At 36.8% G+C, this 21,042-nt stretch overlaps 1 long non-coding RNA gene across 1 annotated transcript in view; it reads right to left on the bottom strand.

Moving 5' to 3' along the window:
• Nucleotides 1-1,082: 1,082 nt before the first annotated feature.
• The window catches only part of LOC129049597 (uncharacterized), a 175,010-nt gene continuing 155,050 nt past the window's right edge, over nt 1,083-21,042 (bottom strand). Inside the window, exons 6-8 of the long non-coding RNA XR_008512822.2 lie at nt 20,741-20,819; nt 15,756-15,956; nt 1,083-1,573 (exon numbers count right to left, since the gene is read on the bottom strand). This is a non-coding gene — a long non-coding RNA (uncharacterized LOC129049597). The remainder of the gene's footprint in view (nt 1,574-15,755; nt 15,957-20,740; nt 20,820-21,042) is intronic.

A 21,042-nucleotide genomic window follows, 5' to 3' on the forward strand; every position in this document is an offset into this window, starting at 1 on the left:
TGTGGATGCCCCCATAAAGTGAGCCCCAGATGCACTCCGACTCTGTTAACTAGCTGCCTCTGCAGCTGGCAATGCCAGGAAACAGGGACAGTCAAGCACCCAGTACCAGCAACTTCCAGGCGGTTGTGCCTGGCATTGTTCCCTAGAAGCTGTTCTGGTACCCTCACTATTGTGAAGTTTGAATCGTGCCTGGTTCGTGCTCTTGGTTTTCTAGTCTCTCTGCGCATCTGCAGAATCCCTAAAGATAAATGAACTCCCAACATCTTTTCAATAAAATCCTTTCTCACTAGCCGGTGATAGTTCTTTATGTTTGTAACTAAGAATCCACTTTCATAGAACTAAAGTCATTTCTTAACAAACTACACCAGGGCGGGGGGCAGGGTGCCATCCGCTTTCATCTTGGTGTCCTTAAGCAGGAGTAAAATTCAAATCTAAGTATTACATTTCAAAAATGTGAGAAATAAAATTTCTGCACCCCAGCAAGATCCCACATAGGTGGCAATTTTGTCTCTGATTCCTCTTCCCATGCTGTTTCAGACAGAACACCTGGCACATAGTAATAGATCATTAAATGTGAGCAAGGATTATTTGCAAACCATCCACAATTTTGCAGAGTTATACCTGATATAGTAGCTTCCAGTGAAGGGTATAAATCCTGACACTCTAATTATACAGCTTTTTATTGTTTCCCAACCTAATCTCCCACAATTACAATTCTTGCGTATTGGATAAAGATTTGAATTTACATCTCAAATATCAATGTATTTTTTTTCTTAATACTGGATGTGTTGATTGAAGAGCTAAAGTTACTCTACTTGGCCCTATTTTCTTTTGACAATTGGTAGCTGGCAGAGAGAGCAGAGCATAATCTTTCCATCCCTACTGAAATAAGTGTTTGTAATTACAACAAAGCAAGAATGCTGTTCATAAAGCTAAATAGTAACAAACAATAAAAATGTTTGCCTTCCAGTTAGACGAGGGATGGATAACATAAGAAGTTACTGTAAAGCACTTTTGAAATATAAAGTTGAAGAGAATGTTTAAAGAATTTCACTTGCATTACTTAGATTCCAGGGGTAAATACTTTATTTTTGTTTCAATAATTTCAGGAACTTCCTACAGCTTTTTTTAACCACATCACATTAACATAGGTAGCAAGTGGTTAATTCCTAACCCTATAATGACATTTCTTTTTCTAGAATTCCATATTTCCATTTCCAATAATAGAACTAATAGCAAGTGATGTTTCAATGTGCAAAATTCCTTTTATTTTCAGGTTCCTAATATATTGGGCTTCTCTTAAAAGCTAACCCGGGAGGTGGCAATTTTCAAAAAGATTTGCACAGAAAAGTCCAATCCGTTTCAAGTTTCTCTCTTTTAGCAGTTTCCCAGTGGTCAGAGAGATAAGTACTCTGTCAGAAGCAAAGTTGTGGGAGCACGAGGCTGGAGCAAAGGGCATCCAGGTATTTTATCTCATGCTCCGATCTCTGCTTATGTGGGAGGAGAGGATGCTGACCCGCTAAGCTGGCGGTATTTGACTTCCTGCATCACCGGTTCTTCTTTCTCATACAAGCTGTTAGAAAATAAAGACATAGTGCAATGGTTAATGCATATTAAAGATTTATCCATTTATGTTAACAGTGCAAAGTTTTTTTTCCAGTCACTTTATGGTTCTTCTATTTAGCTTAATGTCCTCATTTGCAGAAAAAATGCAGAGATGTGTATTTAATCATGGAGAAGATTAAAGTCAAAACTTAAATTAAAAATGTAATTTTTTGATAATCTGTTTTATTGTTAAAAGTACCCTCAGTGTTCCTGTATGTGTAGGGATAATTATGCATGGTACAACCCTGTGTGTAGACACCCTGTAGTCTCAATTAAATATTTTAACTACTTAATGAAAGGCAATAGGATTTTTGCAGTTAGTAATTATAACCATAACCTGGAATCGAAACTCTCTATTCACCCTCAGACTGCTTAGTAAGTCAGAAGATAAAATGGTTGTGGCTATCGTGTCTTTAAAAGAATTTTTCATGATCAAAGAATAATTGTAGCATGACAAAAATTTCCTACAATTGTTTCAGGAAAGGCATGAAAAGCTGTTTTTTCTTCCTTTGTCAATTTCCTTAGTACTGCAGCAAGATATTATTTGAGAGTTTGGAATTATCAATAGAATAAATTATTTTATTATTTTATATAAAATTAAAAGCCCTTCTTTTGCAGTTATCCACTGGCTTTTAACATTTTTAAAGTGGCATACTAGTAGATAGGTTGGATTATTTTCTTCGTAGAAAATAAAACAATAAAGATAATGTTTAAAGTAAGTTTAAGCTTAAATTCAAGATTAAGGTTCTTGGAAACTAAGGAGAAGTGAGTGAACAGTAAATTTTTATATCTTTGTTTCCATAGGTAATGATATTACAAATCTATAGTACATCATCCTTATATTTGAGAAAGCAAAAAGCAAGTACTTTAAAATAGGGTTTAAACAGCAATTCTTTTTATTAATAAGAGGTAGCTGCTCACAAAATATCATAGAATGTTATGGTTTGAAGTACACTTCAAGTATGCATGGTCCAGTCCTATAACCCATGCCTGAAACTCTTTGAAGGTAATCACAGAATAAAACGTTGCTTCCCAAAACTTCCACAAACAGAAAAGAAAATCAAAAATAGTAGAAGTTTGGAGAAACAAATCTTCTAATTTCCAATTAGCTGTTTAATTAGTGTAGCCTTTAAACTCTTTTTTGATTTACAATTATCTTTTTTATCATAAAGCAGAAGTCTCTGAACTCATTCAAATGGCTCTACCATTTTGATAACTGAATAAAGAATGTCTCTGACCAAACATTTGACTTGATGGATCTATGTAAACAATACAGAATAATCATGATGCTAATTTTTTATGCTAGCACCTTATCACTTCTCTGTTGTTTGGTAAGTTTATACTTGAACTTCATATTTCTTGCTTAGAAAAAAAAATGTTTCCTTTTAATTTTTCAAAGAATCTAGATATCTTTTTATATGTCTAATCAATTCAGAACACATGCACATGTATTTATTCTACTACTCTAAGAATTCCCACTCTTGAACTTGCAGCCATGAACAACCTTTTGTTGTGTGTGCCTTATTTTCTTAGTTATTAATCTATTGGATTCTGTTAGCAAGATTTTCCCACCAACCACGTTTATTACACATTTTCTGGGAGCCCTTGTACACACAACAACAAAAATTCAAATGATTATATTGTGATCCAGGAGATTTAGAAAAAAAAATCAGAGAAACAAATTAAAATAAGAGACAAGGTGGTGTAGTAGAAAAACTCAAAACTAGATGTTGGAGAATGACCCCTCTTCAGGAATCAAGTCCCTAGAACCAAAAGGAGGGGAGCAGGGGCCCCCGGCCATCTGGGAGTAATGTGGTCTGGAGTGACCTGTGTTCCTCAAGAGGATGTGAAATGACCTCTCCTTGTCCCATGCACATTTTTGAATATTCTTATTTGTTTGTTTTTGTTTTGATACAGAGTCTTGCTCTGTTGCCCAGGCTGGAGTGCAGTGGCACAATCTTGGCTCACTGCAACCTCCGCCTCCCAGGTTCAAGCAATTCTCCTGCCTCAGCCTCCCTAGTAGCTGGAATTACAGGCACCCACCACAATTCCTAGCTAATTTTTTTTTTGCATTTTGAGTAGAGACGAGGTTTCACCATTTTGGCTAGGCTGGTCTTGAACTCCTGACCTCAGATGATCCACCTGCCTAGGCCTCCCAAAGTGCTGGGATTACAGGTGTGAGCCACTGTGCCCGAGACCTTTTGAATATTCTTAAGAGTAATATTATAGAGCTGGCTTTACCATGGACTGATTAATTTGGGGGCAAATCCCTTAAATGAGGCAGAAGAATCTGTCTCCAATTCTGATGTCAGAATGCTAATGTCTATCAACCCTACCTCTTAGGATTATTATGAGAAATATATAAGATGACTTTGGTGAAATTTTCTTGTGAGCTATCCATGCAGTCTATGTGCAAAGAATCATTAATAATAAATGTCCAATAATTGAGCTTTAGGTCTAACCTTCCATTAATTTAATAGAAATATGGCATATTAAAACATAAGTGAAGATGACTTATTTCCTTCAAGTTTCAGATGAATGTGGATGCAATCCAGATTGAATGGTTTATTTCACAAAGAGAATAAACCTCATGTCAAGCTTTGTGTGCAATCAAATTTCAATGAAACATACTTCTCTACAGTGGAGAAATACATTTTTAAAGTTTAGTGCGATGCAACTTACAATAACTACAACTCTTTATTATAGAAATAGCTAAAACCCAATAATAAACATTTATATATTTAGTATGAATATCATAGTAACTTAAAAATAAAATCAGAGAAAAAACTGATCCAGCATGGTAAATGTAGAAACAGGAATAGAATTACCTGCAAATGAAACAAATATGGAGGATAAATAAAAGATTTCAGCCAAAGTAGACAAGACAATAGGAGCCCTGTCCAGTTGCCAGCCAAGGAAATGACCTGGTCTAATAGGATTTGATATACCTCAGTGAGACTCCCTTGCCTTTAATTTCTTCATTTCCTGCCCTATCCCCATCCCCAAGTTACAGAGTGTGTTCCGTCACTTAAAGTGGCTGGAGCTGGCTTATTTTTATTTAGCTTGCATTATTTGCAAAGCATTCTTTTTATAGTAAGGCTAGAGGGCATTCAGTAAAATTCATGTATTTCCAAAAGTATCATTTAATCAACTTTTAATATTGGACTATTTATAAACTTCTTTATTAAAGTAAATTAACAATGTTCTTAATATTTATGTAACCTGGAAAAAGAGCAAAGATAAAATCAGAAATCAACTTTCTTACCTCCCCCTCACAGACTGCCTACTTAAAACCACCCCTACTTCGAGGGGCAAACCCCCGTTACTTAATGAAATATAGAGCAGTTCTCATAATGTATCTGTTCACTCCAAGGTAACAAAATGTCCTCTAATCACCTTTCCTCTCAAGAATTGTCTCCTTTATTATTTGCAATTCTGTGTGCTCCATAGGAATCAAGATGCCAACCTTTGATCCACGTTCTCTTCACAAGTTTAGGCCCACTTTAATCAACAGGCCACTTGTAGTGAACTTTCTTCCTATTTCCAGGCCTGAGGCTTCCATCGCTTCATCACACACCCTTGAAACACTATGACTCATGGAGGACTGAAGTGAGAGGTGTTACAGAGAAAGAGAGAGCATGGCACTAGTAAAGTTATTGGCATGCCCCCTTGGAAACTGTTGTTTGATTCATTTGAAAGTAATAAGAGGTTGGGTGCTGAATTCTTCGGGGCATACTTGGAGATTCTTTGAGATCCCTGCCCACAAATGGTTATCTGTTATGTGCAGTTTTCCCAGGTAGAATGAATCCCTCAACCTCAGCTGTGCTCCTGAGGCTGGTCTCTCAACCTGGGATCTGGGATGATGCACTTCCAGCTGCTTCCTGCAGAGATCGCCTCATTGGCCAGGGCCTTCTTTGACAAGATCTAAGATAATCCCAGGCTAAGCTCTGTCTCACAATGCCCACCAGAGAGTGATAAGAAAGATGCCATCTGGCCTGCTATTGGGGGAATAAAATTATTTCCAGGCTATAGCCTTCTTTGTTTTTGCTCTGGGCCTCTTTGCAAGCCTCTCATTCTTTAAATATTTTCTGGAATAAATCGGACACTTCTTTGTCCCTGTAAGTCCAGGGATGCACATCAAGTTGTCTGTCAGGGAAGGGGAAGAAGATGAGCACTCAGCATCCATCCAATCTCTCCAAGGGGAGACCACAGCTTTTCCTTCATAACCTTCAGGGGAGTGCTGAGCCTAAGGCCAGGAAAACATTTTGGACACCTCTTTGCAAGTCCTGCAAAGCAAGTCTGTGCCTCCCTTTGGAATATGGAGTCGTTGGCACCTGTTGTATATCCCCATAAAGTTACTCAAAAAGAGCCCTGTTGTAGACACTTAATCTAGTTATAAAGAATATAAGCAAATCTGTGGGATTCACTTTATTATTTTTTTATTTTTTTTGAGACAGAGTCTTGCTTTGTTGTCCAGGCTGAAGTGCAGTGGCATGATCTCAGCTCACTGCAACCTCCACCTCCCAGGTTCAAGTTATTCTCCTGCCTCAGCCTCCCGAGTAGCTGGTATTACAGGTGCCCACCACCACACCTGGCTAATTTTTGTATTTTTAGTAGAGACAGAGTTTCGTTGTGTTGGCCAGGCTGGTCTCAAACTCCTGATCTCAGGTGATCCGCCCGCCTCGGCCTCCCAAAGTGCTGTGAATACAGATGTGAGCCACCGTGCCTGGCCTTCACTTTAAATTGTTAATGATTTACTCTTTCATATTCATTATCTAAAGTTATCACATTTTCTGATAAGATGAGCAAAAAACACAATAGAAACAAAGAAAACCACCATTTATAAATCTACATGGTCAAGCTGATCTTACCACAGTGGCATTTATATTTAGTTGGTGTTATGAATTGAATTGTGCCCACTTCCTTCCTTTCTCCCTCCACCAAAAAAAAAAAAAAAAAAAAAACCCTAACCCTAGGAACATGACCTTATTTGAAAATGGGGTGTTTGCAGATACAATCAAGTTATAATGAGATCATACTTAATTAGGGTGAGTGCATATAGCTGATGTCCTTATTAGAAGAAAAAACAGACACTGGACGAAGATACTGGACACAGACACAGTGGACAACACCTTGTGGAGCAGGCAGAGATTGAAGTGATGTATCTACAAGTCGAGGGTTGCCGGCAATGCCCTAAAGCTAAAGCAGGAGCACAGAACAGATTCTCCAGAGGGAACCAACACCACCAACACATTGACTCCAGACTTCTAGTTTCCAGAACTGTGAGAGAACAAATTTCTGCAGTACTTTACCAAACTCATGCACTTAAGAGGGAAGGATAATAGGGAAAAGGTTTTGCTTGAGATCAAAGTCCAGGGGTTTACACATATTCCTACATAGTATCATTCTGGTAAAAATATATCTTAGAGACACAATTCATTATTTTTTAAAAAAACTCTCTACTTATTTAAACAATGTGTTGCCTCCAACCCATCCCAGTATCCCACAGAAATATTAGGAAGCCAACAAGCCTGTCTGCCTGAAGATCTATAGAAAGGTCTCTTATTCTTCTCTCATCTTTCACCTGCTGGTTCAGAAATTAAGGGTTGCACCATCCAAAAACTGTGAGCAATCATACATAAACTGCAAGTAGCTTGTTGGAATTTCTCAGCAATACTTTTGTAATCCTATATTGCTGCCGCTTTTTCTACAACCAGAAAATCATTGCCTCTACCAAAATCATGACAAAAATGTAAGGGGAACTAGCCATGGCACACTGCATGCAGAAGGTGAAGGTGCAAATCCCATAAATAAAGCCCCACAGGCTGAGGCAAAAAAAAAAAAAAAAAAAGAGAGAGAGAGAGAGACAGAGAGAGCGCCTGGGAGCTGTGCTCACTGGAAATTACAGGTGTTTGTATACTCCATTGACTCAAAGTGTTGGAGAGCTAAGAAGTATGAGTGGTTAAATATATGCTGCTCAATTTTGCAGAGCAACAGTTTACAGCCTACTAATGACTTTGTCTTAAACCGATTCAGGCAACAGCATGGAAAGAATGTAGTATCAAGAACCATCTCACACCCTGACAGCTGACAATAACATTCACAGAAGAAAAGTTTGTGGAAATATAGATATGAAATATCATCTTGAAAATTCAGCTTTAAAAACACACCATAGAATGCAATTTTGGGGGGCAACTAGGAGAAATCATTAGAATACAGTTTGACATCCTAAAAATGTATGCAGGAAAAGGTGATTTCTGTGAGTCAGGAAAACAAGTTAACATGAAGAAAATGGCAGGGTGGTGGGAGATGAAAATGGGGATGACGAATATGTCTAGGAATTCAATGGCAGAATTGAAATCTGCATTGTTGTAGTCAAGAGTAAAAACGGCCTTGAGGAAAAGTAAGATAATGATGTGAAATAAATTTGGAAGCATGGGAAACTGCAAGAGAAGAAAGATATGAAAGTTATTTGCATTTATCTGATAAAAACAGAAGGACAAAAATTGAGAACTCGTGAAGTAATTTTTGTTTTGTATTATTTTTTCCAGAAAAAAAAGCATGAGAATAGCATCCAAATACATATGAAAGTCTCCAAAATATTTACATTTTAGTTTTGACATCAAGAATATATATTTTTTATTATATTTGTCTCCTCCTTTCACTTTTATGTTTCGTAGGACATTTCACACGTGAACCACTGCACCCAAGCATGCTTATCTATCTTTCAAAGGCTCTGGTCTCCATGAACGGCATCAGCCTTCACCCCTAAACCTTCTGAAACATGGCCTCATCAAGGACTCCTTTCTTCCTTTCTTATCCCAACACTAATCCGTCCACTTGTCTTTTCGATCTAACTCTCAACAGCCTCTTCAGTCTTTACACATTTCTCCATCTCTACGTTCATTCAAGCCTGGGATATTTTTATATTCCTAAAATTGTTTCCTCTCCATTATTACCCACTGTATCAAATTCCTTCTCTATTACACTTAACCAAAAATAACTTTATAAACAAATTCAATCCCATCACCTCCCTAATTAAAATATTCCACCCACTTCCTATTCCAGGAAGACAAACTTCAACACGACTTTTAAGGCACTCCTTATTTTAGAAAGCACCTCGGATGCTGGCGCCACTCCATGTCTCTTCCATCTTACACACAAAGACCATTCAGAGGTAATTTTAGGTCAAACATGCTGTTCTTTTCTTAAGTACAGGGCCTGACAGGTCAAGGTAAGAATATTGACTTTCATTCCCAGTAGGAGGAAAAGCTAAGGAGCGTTTCTAGCTGAGTAAGTGGCACACTTCCATTTTGTATGGTCACTCTTGTGACTGGTCTAGAACAAAAGGTAATTTGTCAAACAGAAAGTATCTGAGACAAGTCTCAATCAATTTAGAAAGTTTATTTTGCAAAGGTTAAGGATGTACCCATGACACAGCCTCAGGAGGTCCTGATGACATGTGCCCAAGGTAGTCAGGGCACAGCTTGGTTTTATACATTTTAGGGAGATATGGGATGTATTAGTGCATTTGCCTGCTGCTAGTAAAGGCATACCTGAGGCTGAGGTTTAATTGACTCACAGTTCAGCATGACTGAGGAGGCCTCAGGAAACTTACGATCACGGAGGAGGAGGAAACAAAAGTGTCCTTCTTCACATGGCAGCAGCAAGGAGAAGTGCAGAGCAACGGTTATAAAACCATCAGATCCCACGAGAACTCACTCACTATCATGAGAACAGCATGGAGGTAATTGCCCCCATGATTCAATTCCCACTAGGTCCCTGCCACTAGTTGTGGGGATTATGGGAACTACAGTTCACGATGAGATTTACTTCTGTCTTTGGGTTTTCTTCCTTGTCTTGTTATAACTTCTTCAAGACATGCCAAGCTTAATTATTTTAGTATTTTCTTTTCTAATAACCGCATTAAATCCATTTCTGTCTGACTGTAAGTTACTAGGCTTAATATATATTTTCATTATCTATTTTTTAAAAATATTTTCTAATATCTATTTTGGGTTCTTCTTTGACCCAAGAGTTTTTTAAGAGGGCATTCATTGATCTGTAAACTAGTTGTCCTTTTGTTATTTATTTGCAAATTAATGTTTCTGCTTTCAGAGGCAGTTATCTGCATAACATAAATCTTTTAAATACCATAGAAACACATTTTATATCTGTCAATTTTATAGGTGTCCTATGGATTTGTAAAAGAAATCTGTATTCGGCAATTGTGGAGTATACTTTATTTATATATTTATATTATATTTATATAGTATATATTTATATAGTATATTAAATTTATATATATAAATATATATATTATTTATATATATAATATATAAATAATGAGTGCCTTGAAAAATACATTGAACTTTATTGTATGTATATAATCCTGCTTATATTGTTTGGATATTTCCAAACTTCATGTTTCCAAACTCCAAATTTCATGTGGAAATGTGACCCCCAATATTGGAAGTGGAGCCTAAGGGGAGGTATAGACAATTCTCTAAAGAAAATATAAAAATGGCCTACAAGCATATGGAAAAATGCTCAACATCTAATTATCAGGGAACTGCAAATCAAACCCACAATGCGATACCACCTCACTCCTGCAAGAATGGCCATAACCAAAACATTGAAACATAATAGATGTTGGCGTGGATGCAGTGAAAAGGGAACAGTGTTGGTGGGAATGTAAACTAGCACAACCATTACGGAGATTCCTTACACAACTACCATTTGATCCAGCAATCCCACTACTAGTAATCTACCCAGAGGAAAATAAGTCATTGTACAAAAAAGATACTTGCACATGCATGTTTCTAGCAGCACAATTCACAATTGCAAAAATATAGAACCAGCCCGAATGCCCATCAATGAACAAGTGAATAAAGAAAATGTGGTGTGTCTATATATATATATATATGTGTGTGCATATATATAATATATATAGTATATATATTTGTACTATATGTGTATGTATATGTGCATATATATAAGTATATATTTATATACTATATATTTATATACTATATATATTTATATACTATATATGCATATATCATATATATATTTAGTATATGTATATATTTGTGGTATATATACTACTCAGCCATAAAAAGGAATGAAATAATGGCATTCGCAACAACTTGGATGGAATTTGAGACTATTATTCTAAGTGAAGTAATTCAGTCATAGAAAACTAAACAAACATCATTTGTTCTCACTCATGTGTCAGAGCTAAGCTATGAGGATGCAAAAGCATAAGAATGATACATTGGACTTTGGGAACTTGGGGGAAAGAATAGGGGGTGGCGAGGGATAAAATACTACACATTGGGCACAGTGTATACTGCTCAGGTGATAGGTGTACCAAAATCTCAGAAATCACCTCTAAAGAACTTATTCATGTAACCAAACACCAGCTGTTCCTCAAAAACCTATTGAAGTAAAAAAATATAAATAAAAAATAAACTTGGTCTGAAATTCAAAAAACAAAAGAAAGAAACAACGGAGTTACGATAAGGGGGATTATGGAAACCAAGGTTCTTGTTATGTGGATGAAGTCTCCAGGTAGCAGGCTTCAGAGACAATAGATCGTATATATTTCCTATCATACCTTAAAGGATGTCAGACTCTAGAAAATATCTAGTAAGGGAAGGAGCTTATTTACAGGATGCAAATTTCCTCTACAAAAAAACAGCTTTGCAGGGTCATTTCAAAATATGTCAAAGAAATACATTTGGTATATTATATATACCTTGATTTCCTTCAAAGCCTGCTGCTATCTGTCATGTGATGCTATACCAGACTCAGGTTAGAATTTGATATCTTCTTGTTACAAAAAGTCTGTGTTGTCAGTCTTATGATCTCTATTTTAATATTAATGCCGGTCAGTTGTATGCCTGAACTCCAAAGGGAAGGGTACAAGGAGGCATGTTTAACCCCCCTTCCTATTGTGGTCTGAACTAGTTTTTTGGGTTTCCTTGAGATACTCTTGGCCAAGGGGAGTCTATTTAATCAGTTGGAGTTCTTGGAATTTTATTTTTGATCCATACACCTTATGAAATGAGTATTGCCCCATGCTATTAATGAATTTTTTAAATACTATTTTCCTGTTGTTAGAAACTTAAGTAGTTGCTACTTTTATGCTAATTATAAATCATGGAATAATAAGCATGTCTATAGATACATATTTTCTTAGTGTCACTTTTCTTAGGACCTAAGGGTATTACGTTTTTCAGGTTCTTGGGGTGTATTGTTTTTCAGAAAGTTTACACTTTCATTGGCAGTGCATGTGGTATATTTTGTATACCCTCCCTTGAGAATCTTCTTCTCATTGTTATAAAACAGGGTCTATCTACACTTTTAAAAATATTTTCTCTATTGTACTGTCACCAGATTGTCCTAGTTAAGTGTGCTGTTTGTTTCCTTCTAAGACCCTGGATGCTGTGTTTCTTAGCTGGAGTATTTATTTAATTTATACTTATTCTAATTATTCACATACTAAACTTGTTTTTAGAATATTAGTTTTTATTTGTATTTATCCCACCTTTATATGATTTTCTTACTTATAGATTCAGATGGCTTATTATTTTTCTCATTAATTTGTGATTACTTTTTTGGGAATTATATGTTGTATTTTCATTATATTCAGTCCCTTAAAAACTACTTGGTTACCCAAGGAATTTTTTTATTACAGTTAACTTACCTAAGTTTAAAAATAATTTAAAAACTGGTAATTCTCCCTAAACAATACAGGGAATTTAGGAAATTTATCTTCACATTTTCCCCAGGCTATATTGTATTGATACGGCATAATTTAGTCTATCTTGTTTAGTTTTGTTTTGTCCCAAGATAAATGATTATTTTTGTATTATTTTGATTTTTATTTACCCATGTTAACAGATTTTTGCTCCCAACTCCCCACTTCCATTTTAGTCCTCTCTAAGTTCTTGTTTCTCTACTCCTATTTTGGGTTTAATTTAATCAGGATCGACTTGTACAAAATCTCTGGGTTTCTCCTGTCTTGTAAGTTTTACAGGCAGTAGTGTTGTAGGTTGGCAGTTATTTTCTTTCAGAACGATACAGAACAAACACCACTCTACTTTCTGCTAATGTCACTTTTGCTCTTGGAAAGTCAGCAGTTGATATAACTGTCACTCTCTGGGATTTAATCTGCCTTTTCTTGCTGACTATTTTACAATGCTCTTTTTACTTTGGTGTTCTCCCATTTTATCATAAGGTGTGTGAAGGTGTGAGTGATTTTTTTAATTTAACCATCCTGGTTAGTATTTATATGTTTTCATGAATGTATTAATTGTCATCATTCATCAGTCATCAATAATCCTCAGTTATAATCTTTATATTTTCCTATCACTTCTGTTTTCAGAACTCCAGTGAGAGATATGTTCATCGTTCACATTCTTTCCTCCACCTGTGCTAGGTTGTCCTTCATTGCACTTATTTCCTTGCTTGTCTGCACTGCCTTCCGGGTAATTTATTCAGGTCCCTCTGTTCACTAAGGCACTCAGCTCTGTCCTTGCTGTGGTCATACCCAGGACCACTGGTTCTTTTATATCTGAAAGTTCTACTTGGTTCTTCTTTTAAAAATCATCTTGTTTATTCTTATGTTTTCTTTTTCCATGATCATATTTTAAAACTAGTCTTTCATTTCTTTAAAGATGTTAAATATAGATTTTATATTCCATGTGTGATTACATTCCTACGGGTTCTTACTAAATAGCCTTCGTTCTGATGCCTCTTGTGTTTGCAAGTTCTTCCTCATGGTTCTTTCTTTCTTGATTCTTTAGTGAAATCTGCTGGTGAGTGCTCATTTTTCTAGTAACATTCTCTAGAGATGAGTTTAGTAATGAAGCTGAAGTTCTCCAAAAAGATTTGTATTCTTTTTGCCATATGTAAATTGCCTATAAAATAAACTCTGGATTTGTTGTGATATATATCCATGTCTGTATCTGTATCTACCACGCATAAGTGTAAATTTGAGGGAGGTCTAGCTTTTTCCTTTCTTTCTTCTTAAAGGGTTGATGGGAGGTTTGTGTGTATGTTGTATCTCTGTGTATTTACGTGTTTACCTTCCATTCAGGGTCAAGTTTATCGACAATTTACCTTGTATCAGCTGGAGAAATGAGTTGTCTTTAGTTTCGGCTCACAGCTATGCTAAGAGTGTAGCCTTCTCATCATTCCAGCTCATCAAGAGTACTTACGATCAACTCACATCTTTTTAGCGACCTGGATGTCCTCCTGTTTCCCGCACTCTAAGAGGCTGTGCAAACAAATTTGCAAGTCAACATTTTTGGGTGATATCCTCAAATTCAAACCTGTTTCAGAATTCTTCTTTCCTCTCAAGGTTTATTTCTCTGTTTAGTTTTCAAATGAGAATTCTTACTTTCTTTCTGGTGCATTGATTCATTTATAAAACAAATTTCCCAAGACTTTTTAGGTGTTTGAAATTAGTAGAAAGACCAGTTAGAATATCTAGTCTCCCATATTACTAGAAGAGGAAAATTGTGTTGAGAAAATTTAATGAAATCTTGCAAATGTGCAAATGCTCCATAAAATTTAGCCTTTGTCTGCTCTATGCCTTTCACCTGCTTTAAGCTTGTTATTTTGGTTATTAAAATAAATCACTTATTTCTATTCCCTAATCTACTTAACTAAATTGTGACTTGCAATTTAACTCATGTTTGGAAATAATTCATGTATTTATGTACTGCTTAAAAAACGCTCTGTAAGTATCCTGTATGAGTGACACATGCAGCTTTTAACAGAAATGATACTATAGTGACAAGAATCTGTGTATAATAATGAAGCACATTGCATAATTCTTAACAAATAAGTACCAGATTTCCATCAATTTAACAGATTTTTTTAATGGTGAGCTGCTCATGGTTTTCTTTTAATGAGTTTATGTGGTAGATTATAAATTAGAATATACGAATTACATTTAACATAGGTATTTTGAACAGATTTGGTATGTACTCCACATACAGAATCTATTCTTTACAGATTCCCGTATTTATAGCTTTACAAAATATTGACTATCCATACTCAAGGAATGGTAGTACTCTGCTATTGCACTTGGGAAATTCCCTTAACATGGTCATTCATACCATTGATGGTAGCTAAATGTTTACAGACCAAGTAATCTATGTAATTAGTCTTAATTGTGGTTGATGAGTGTAATTGGGGAAACAAAAAAAAAAGCCTTATCTGGGTCAGGTAATTTATTATGAGCTTATGCCTGTCTAACAAGGCTTGCCTTGAGATGATAAGTATCAGTGTGAAATTATGGATGGCCTTACGTATATTCATGGTAACTATCAAGAAAGTAACTGAGGATGAAGGCTAGAAACCCTTGGGATATCTTTGCAGTAGAAAGAAGTAAACAGGTCTACTGAAGCTATTTACTAATGCCTTAATCAAACATCTTTATAAAAATGCATTTATTCTAGCCTCCCACATTCAAAGCATCTGTTCACTACACAGACAATATTGAGACATGGAGTCACTGCAAATGCCCAGTGTCCAAGTCCTGCTGAACCCTCATCATTGACCAGGAAGTTTGAGCTCTATTCTGCAATCGTACCCCTACCATGCTTTCTCTTCCGGTCCTCACGGTTCTTGTTCTCCATGAGCTCCTCTGCTTTTGGGTATCCCATTCTCCACCTCCACTCCTACACACTCAGGAGGTCAGCAGATCCCGTTTCCACTTACCTTGTGGAGAAAATTGAAACCTTTTTTTTTTTTTTTTCTTGAGATGGAGTCTCACTCTGTCACCCAGCCTGGAGTGCAGTGACACGATCTTGGCTCAGTGCAACCTCTGCTTCCCAGGTTCAAGAGATTCTCCTGCCTCAGCCTCCCAAGTAGCTGGGATTACAGGCGCCCACCACCACGCTTGGCTAATTTTTGTATTTTTAGTTGAGATGGGGTCTCACCATGTTGGACCAGGCTGGTCTTGAACTCCTGACCTCAGGTGATTCGCCTGCCTTGACCTCTCAAAGTGCTGGAATTACAGGCATGATCCACCCTACCTGGCCGAGGAAATTGAAATCTATCTCGCCTTCTTGGTCCCCACTAACAAACGTGAATATTTGTAGCTTCCCTCACTTTCGTCATTCTAGACCCACCTTCTTCTCACATGTGTGATGGTTGCAGTGGTTCAGCTGTGAAAATGAACAGTCCAAAATATCAAGAAAGGGCACAACACAATGGGAGTGTGTTTTTGTTCAAATATTACTGCAGGGATGTTTCTCGTTGTTCCATATTGAGGGTCTCTGCTTCCTTCGATTTTATGGTGCGTCTCCTCCTATTGCTTCAGCTTTTCCATCCTGCCGGGAGAAGGGAAAAGCTTCTGCCTTAAAATGCCACATGTGATCTTTATGGCTGGAATTCAGTAACATGGCCACCCCTAATGAATGGGCATCTGAGAAAAGGAATCTGTTTCGCATCTGCAAGTCCAAGGAGAAAAGAAAAGGAATGTATAGCCACTGTGCCTGACTAAGGATTCCTGCCTGCTTCTTGAGCTCACCCCTTCTCTCACCTCTACCTCAACACTTTGCTCCTTTTTTGCTGCTTTATCTGTAATCACTCCTAGCATGATGTCTTCTCAGCATATAAGCAAAATCATCATCATTATTATCACCACCATCTACACTTGTTTAACACACATTCTTCTCCAGGTCAACAGCTGTTGGCCAGAGGTCATCATCAGCTTTTAGAGGCCACCTGTACTCCCTTCCTTGTGTTCCCCGCCATCTTCAAAACTATTAATACCATGTCAAGTCCTTGTCAGGCTTCAAATATCTCTGTCCTGCCTCTTTCCCTTACCTGTCTGCCTTCTGCTTCTGCTAGTACAGACTCGTGTGATTACACTGGGCCCACCTGGACCACCCAGGATCATCTCCCTCTCTTAAAGTCAGGTGAATAGCAACATTAATTACAACTGCAAGTCCCTTCTGCCATGCATATAACATAATCACAAAGTTGGCACCAGGGGTGAAAGTCGTAGTGAACAAAATTCTGCCTACCACACTGCATCAGGTTCCAACCTTGTAGCGTGTGTCAGAGCAGCCATTTCAATTCATTTCCTACTTTATTAACCTTCTGGCTGTACCATTAACTTTATGCCTAGGGAGACCATATGTCACAATTTGCCTGGGGCAGCTCTGGTTTATGTGTTCTATTTCAAGATTAGAATTCACAGCATCTCCTTTGATACTAGCTTGAATATTAAATCAGAGGTCACTTAATTGTATTCCATGCCCTGTCCCATTGTGCCCAGTTTTCTAGTTTCTAGAAATTCATTGTCTATTTCATGACTCTTTGCTTTTTTTAACAACATTTATTCCTTCCACCTTTCAGCCTATCCTTCTCTTTGATGTCTTTCTGGGCATCTTCTAATTTCTCAGACACAGTTTACCTCCTCTATGAAGCCATCTTTACACCTATTTCTGATAATTTTCCATTTTTTTCTTTGTCCTATCACTGTACTTTTATATGCCCATCTCATAGCAAAACTTTTCTTTTTTTATTCCTGTCTTCTCTTACTAGGCTATAAGTTCTCAAGTCCAGGAAAGTTACCTTATCCTTCTTGATATTTACACACCCCAAATGGATCAGAGATAACCTGGTCCTTTCCATGATTTGGTCTGAAAAGGAAACAGGTGAACAGGCAACAGGCTGAGGCTCCAGGGAGTATATTTCAAAAGGAAACCCAACCCCCAAATAAACTCTTGACTTAGAGATTGGCTTGAAACTCACCAACTCTAGGTATCAATAACTGAAATGAAGACAGAGTGTCCAGAACCTAGGAACCCATTCACCTGGAGTATGATATGTAGCTTGCCCATGCAAGGATGGCATTAAAATGGAGATAAATTACAAACACATGTTTTTCCTGAAGCTGTTGAAGCTTTGGTTCTTAAACAAAATCGAAGTTTACCATCTGCTGAAATAAGGTTGAGGTTTGTTAACATAGGGACTGGCTTCACCTTTACTCTCTTTGAAAGATTTGTGGGACAGTTTGCATTAGATGGTCATCAACAAGAACTGCAGTGTGGGTACACAAGAGGAAACATGGGCCATTATCCTCCACCTCTCTCTTTGCATTTCAGGTGAGTCTGAGGAACAGGCTTTCTTAAAGCATATCAGGAAGCAGATTGACTAATATGCAGACTGCGTGACATCCGTTGCACTCTTGTGAACTGCCAGCCTGCTCTAAGTGCTGTGCATTGATAACATGGCTGTAATTGGATGGATGCAGTAAATGTGAATTGTAGGTAGCGGTATCAAAATTGCCATACATGGCAGACTCTGTGCTAAACTTGTGCATTCTATAGTTTGGTGTTTCTATGCAAGGTAGCAACTAAGCTTCATTTCCTGAAACTCAGCAAAATAAATAAAAAACCTTTCTGCATAGGAAAGCATTTCCACACTCCATATTATTTTTAGAGAAAAAATGATGATTTGCAAATATAGTCAAATAAATGTGCATTTCTAAATGAAAATGATTAGACAAGGTTCTTTGTAGCAAAACGTGTATTCAGTGTTTGGCTTTGTTCTCCCCACAACTGCCTGCCTGATCAATGGACTGCACAACTTTTAAAAACATAGTAACATTTTTTGTACTGTACCGCCCATGGTTTATTCTGCAGTTAGATTATTGCTTTTTTCGAATTTGGAAAAAAACAAGGTGATGCTAAATTCTTTGCAATTGAGAGGTTTATGGTCTTTTTATGACAGAATTTAAAATCTCTACAAGCAAAATTATTTAGTAAATCACTAATTATTATCTCAATAATTTTTACATTTTGTAAAACAACTACAACTCAAGCCATAATTAGGATCACTTGTATAAGTAACCAGTGAATCATGAGCTTCTTGAGGCTGTGTAGTAACTAGTTTTCCGTATTTTCAAAGTGCCCTAAAAGGAAAAGAATGAAGGAAACTGGCATTTATTTGACCCTTTTATGTGATAAATACGTGCTTTTACCTTTTTTTCATCAAGTCCTCATGTGAATAATACCTAACATTTATTAAGCAAATCCTCTGTGCCTAACATCAAATTTTTTACATATGGTCACATTGAATTTTCACAATGCATCCAGAGGAAGGTGATACCATCCCTATTTTATAGACAGTGCATAGCATGCGGAAGCCACATAACGTTAATATAGTGTTTAGGCAGCAGAGGTGGGATGACCATGGGTGGGTATTTTTCTGTGTGGAGAGATGACAAAGCTGAATGACAGAAACATTGGAACAGGATTTAATGTTATACAGATTATAAATGGAAATTTGTGAATTCGAACCCTGATTGGCATGATATCAAAGTCAGTGTTCTTTGGAGTATGCTGAGCACCTCTGCTGGGAGCAGTGGAGAAACATACTAAGCCTATAAGGAAAAGAGACACTGAAAACTTCCACTAGAATCTGACACATGAGAACCACTTCCACCTGACAGCTGCTAACAGCAGTTCTGGTATCCCACTTATTAGCAGAAGCGTATTTACCCATGGAGCTTTCCTTTCAACATGGCATTTCTAGAATTCACACTAACACTAATGGCAGATGAACTGGTCTGGAAGATCCAAGAGGGCTATTCTCACTTTCCTAGCATCTTGGCAGGAGATCTGGAATTCTGGACTAGGCAGGAGCTGTCCATCAGAACACCTCCATGTGTCTTCCCCAGTACAGCAGTGGAGTGGTTGTTAGACTTACATGGCATCTTGGGTCTCACTGAGAAAATGTTCCAAGAGAGCTGGAAAGAAGCTTCAAGGATTCATATGACCTAGTCTTGGAAGTCCAAGAACATCATGTTTTTTTTTTTTGTCCCACCTTCTGTTGGACAAGAAGTCAATAAAATGAGCCCACATTCAAGGTGAGGTGAATTTGCTTCCCTATTTCAATGGGAGAGATAGTAAGGAATTTCTGGCAATCTTCAATTTACTAAAGGAAGAAAAATATCAAATTGTAAGTAAACAGAATATCACACTATTAGTTATGGCAAAATGGTTGCTACAGGACTAGCCTACCTTCTGTAAACAACCATTAATAATAATTATTATTATAGTAATAATAATTATTATTATAGTAATAATAGTAAATGTAATAGATTGGAACCCATCAAATAACTCTGGCTAGAGTACTTAATTTAAATGTTCAGCACTCAAGACAGTGTGATATTGGCATAAAGAAAGAACATTATTGAGAACCCAAAACTGGAAATACACAAATATTATTATTTGATTTTTGAGAAATATCAGAATTCAGTGAGATAAAGGACAAATATAATTCAATCAGAAAAGAACAGGAATAGGACAATCTTTTAAATAAATGTTGTTAGAACAAGTTGATTCCACCTGGAAAAGGTAAATACCACCACCTCACACCATACACAAAAATAACTCAAAATTAAACATAGACAAAAAAGCAAAAATCATATTATAAACTTGTAAAAGAAAGGATAAGATAAAAATTTCAGACTTGTGGGGGTGGGGAAACATTTCTTAGAATACAAAAGCACTAAGTGCTAAAAAATAAAAGATTACATTTCACCAAGATAAAATTTTGTTCTTCAAAAAGTTCCTCTAAGACCATGAAAATGTAAGGCACAGACTGAGAGAAAAATATTTGCAATGCACATATCTGACAAAGAAAGTGTGTTAATAATATGTAAAGAACCCTTAAAACTGAAAAATAAGATGTAACCCAATTTAAAAAGAAACAATTCTGAACATACACATTGCAAAAAAAGACATATGAATGCTCAATAAGCAAGAAAAGAAAAGATGTTCAATATCATTATTCTTCAAGGAAATTCAAGTTAATATACACCTACTAGAATTACTGAAATTAAATAATTTTCCTACATTGCTAATGGGAATGTAAAATTATTCAGCTGTTGTGAAATCGTCCTCCATGGGTCTCTCCTAATACCACACATTTTCTGGATACTTCAAAATATCTAGAAAAGTATCTAGTATCAAAGTCTCCCACTTTTTATTATTTTTTAACCTGGGCCATTTCTCAGGGTTATGATTGCAATGAGCCACTTTGAGGGACGAGGAAATGTTTTTATCCAAGACAAAGTTTAGGCTTGCTCACCAGTTACCTTAAAATGAAGAGTTCCCCAAGATCACTCTTCCTCTCCTGTAATCTTCAGCCACCCATCTGGGCCCTCTGCGTCATCCCTGTGGGACGTGGGCAATACGAAAAGCCAAGTCAAACATGATGCTCATGCTGATTGCTCTACTGTGGATAATAAAGTCCTGTTTCTCTGACCCAGAAGTTTTGTGTCTTCTGCTTGCATCCATAACGCATTAATAAACTAATGTGTTAGCTTATAAGTAGGTTAAAATCTCAGACCCTAACAATAGTCGCTTAGAGAAAGTTCTGCATTTTGTAGTCCAGTTT

Source organism: Pongo abelii, chromosome 14 (genome assembly GCF_028885655.2).
Source record: "Pongo abelii isolate AG06213 chromosome 14, NHGRI_mPonAbe1-v2.0_pri, whole genome shotgun sequence".
NCBI classification, from domain to species: domain Eukaryota; kingdom Metazoa; phylum Chordata; class Mammalia; order Primates; family Hominidae; genus Pongo; species Pongo abelii.